The sequence below is a fragment of the Kogia breviceps genome, chromosome 5 (genome assembly GCF_026419965.1).
Source record: "Kogia breviceps isolate mKogBre1 chromosome 5, mKogBre1 haplotype 1, whole genome shotgun sequence".
Lineage (NCBI taxonomy): Eukaryota > Metazoa > Chordata > Mammalia > Artiodactyla > Physeteridae > Kogia > Kogia breviceps.
This window is the reverse complement of record NC_081314.1, coordinates 117,234,509-117,237,938: the sequence shown is the minus strand read 5'-3', so window position 1 is coordinate 117,237,938 and position 3,430 is coordinate 117,234,509.

The following is a 3,430-nucleotide window of genomic DNA, read 5'->3' as shown; positions in this document are numbered from 1 at the left end:
AGTGTTATTGAGGACAACAGAAAAAAATCATCTCTTGGAGGTGAGATTAGGCTAAGCAGAAATATAACCAGTGAAATTTATTTTAAAATTGACCACAATATAGAGAAGAAATATAGATTTCTCAATGTGAACAAATGAAATTTCAGGAAGGAACAATAAAAATAATTAAGGGTCTAAATGAAATGATTAATGGGTGGAGACTAAAAAATAGTATGCATTTAATTTGGTGAAAAGACTAATGGAAACTCAATCACTTGAAAGTATCTGTAGAGTAAAAAAGAGGGGAGAAGGAGCAAATTTTAAGTTAGTCAAGAGAAAATAACCAGAAGTAATGGAATAGAATCTAGTATAGGAAATTTTTGAGTGACTATCATAGAAAAGGCAGCCTTGTTAGGTCTATTAGGCTGAGGAATTGTTTCCTAAGGGACATAGTAAAAAGCCCCTTTGCTTGAGCCATTTATGGAAACCAGACAAAGAAGTGGGTAATGGTATAGGAAACAATTCTATATTCACAAAATTATGGGCATTATGATCTAATAGCTCCTACCCTCCCAGCACAAAAAGTCTCTAGCATTATGATCTAATAGCTCCTACCCTCCCAACACAAAAAGTCTCTAATGCATATAAATCTTTGGCTTCCAGGTTTTGTATTTTCTCTTTTAGGGAAAACTGATAGAACACTGAACGGGATACTGAAAATTAACTTCTTCAATGTACTAGTTCAATGGCTTTTGTAATGGCATCAATTCCTTATATCCATATTATTTACTATATTAGTTTTTGTGAATTAAGATTCTTTAAGCAAGAGAGGTATTCAAGTTTATGATTTCCAAATAAATGTTGATTTGCAATACAAGAATCTTAGTGACATATTTCATTGATCTACTAATGAACTTAAAATTCAATAAAGATTAGTCCCTTGGTTTGATCATTCCTTCAAGTTATCTTACAATCACAATAAACCTGTAACATATCTAGTATTTAAACAACTGAAAAGTTTTTAGCATATAAAATCATTTTCTTTACACATTGCCCCATGAAACTGATAGTCATAAAAATGATTTTGTGATACATATATTGTAAGATATCTACAGCATCATCTCATTAACAACATTGTATAGTTTGGGCTTTTCTAGTGTATTCAATCTGATTTTAAAAGGTGGAAATCTATGTATTTGATGAACATTGTAAAAAGTTATCATCTAAAATAACTTGGTCCCTAGATGTGTTGGACAAATAAGAAATGTTGTCTAAATAACCTAATAATTTTTTTGTTGTTGTTATGAGGGCTTTTATCCAGGAGCATGAAAAGATTTACTTGACATTATATATGAAGTAAAGTAGGACTGAGCTGCTAAAAAATAGTTGATAATATTTCAAGGTTTTAAAGCTATATCTAATATTCTCCTATGTAATCTTCATTATCGTCCTCTAGGGAAACTCCAGCTCAACAAAACTAAGTGACTTGCTCAGTACCACTGGGTCAATATCAGAATAGGATGCTGAAATCCTGTCTTTAGACTGTAAACAGTGTTATCTTTAAACTGCATCATTTTATCTTTCATAACAAAATAAGCAGTAGGCTTTCTTAAATAATCATTTCATTTTCAGTTTGTGGGATTATCCTTCCTGGATATGCAACAACACGGTATAACTGAAGAAGAAGCAGACTGTAAGTCAGAAGTCTGGAATTCTACCACTGGTTCTGCTGCTGTCATACCTTGGGTAAATGGTTTAATTTTGTGAGTCTCAGTTTCCTCAACTATCACATATTTGGTTACATAGAGTTTAAGAACATTATTCCACTCAAAATCTGATTCAAAGCTCTAATGGCATAGTTTTCAAATAATGTAAGACTATTTAAAAAGTATGTATCTAAATTTATCATTACAATTTTGTATTTAATACTTTCTTTAATTCTGAAAAGCTAGTCAAAAAATTGAAATATTCCTCATTTGTCCAATAATTAAATTAACTCACTAGATGATAGGCATTTTTAATGAATAAGTAAATTGCAATTAATAATGAATATTAAGCAATTTCTGTAAAAATGTTTCTAACATTTTCATGTTTTAAATATTTAAAAATTTTCAGCTTTTGAAATTAGTGAGATCAATATTTGTATTTTTTCCTGTTAGATTCTAAAAACATGAAGGAAGGGATTTATATTTTTCAAAATATAGGGATTTATATTTTTCAAAAGTAGCAGAGCGATAGAGTTTATGCTCTTGCTCTCCTCTGCACTATCAATTTCCAGACTTGGCACTTTAAAGGAATATAATAACCTGGGGTATTTCTGGAGAAAAATGACTTGGAGTGTAAGGAGAGCCAAAATATAATATGCTTACAATATCGAAGAAAGTGGGGATGTTTATAATGCAAAAGTAGATTATGATAAAGTTTGGTAGCCAATAAGTTACTTTTGTCTTTACTATGATCAATATCCTGGAGAAAAAAAATATTGTACCAATACAGAGAGTTGCATGCTAAGGCAAGGTTAAATTTTTTTCTGTCCCTTAACATGAGGGTACACACTTGTGCAATATTAACTACTACACACAAATTCAGTATGATATGATAGTCGTATATTAGTGAAAATCACAATTGTCTGTAATTTTTAAACTAATTCATTTATCTGAGAAAGAAAGAAATGTTACCTCTGGAAGATTCATAAATGTATGGAGCTGTCAGGCACTATGTTAGTCTCTGCAGGTACAGCATGAAATAAACCTACACATTTCCTGCCCCCATGGGTTGAAAGAGATAAATATGAAAACAAATAGAATTCAGAGTAACTACAGAACATGACAATTGATTTGAAAAAATGCAGATAGATAATCAAGAAAAAAAGACCAGAGTACATAGGATGGGCAGAGAAAGACTCTTTGAGGAAATGACACTTAAGTGAATATCTTGCACATAAAAATAAGTCAGCCATGTGTAGAACTAGAAGAAACACAACTCTACAGGGATGAAAGAGGAGAAAACGTGGATTTAGGAAGCACAAGGAAAAATATCAGTAACTAGGGTAGAGGATTGGGCTAAGAGAGCATCTATACGAATGCATGGGGAAGAGAGTCATGGTGATAATGGATGGATAGGGGCTTGTTATTTTATAAGTGGCAGAAATAAACATGGAGGTAAGATATGAGTGAATGATTCCTGATATCTATGACAGAGGTAGGAGAAGAATGAATTTCAGAATACTATTAAATCTTGGAAAATTATTTCAGAAGTACAGGGACTTTTGAAAATCATCTTCTCCTATGTCCCGTATTCATTATCTACACAAAAACTTGCATACAGATGTTTTTTAGCAGCTTTATTCATAATAGCCAAAACTTGGAAGCAGCAAAGGTGTCCTTCAGTGGGTGAATGGACAGATAAACTGTGGTGCTGATACATCCAGAGAAAGGAATATTAATCAGCA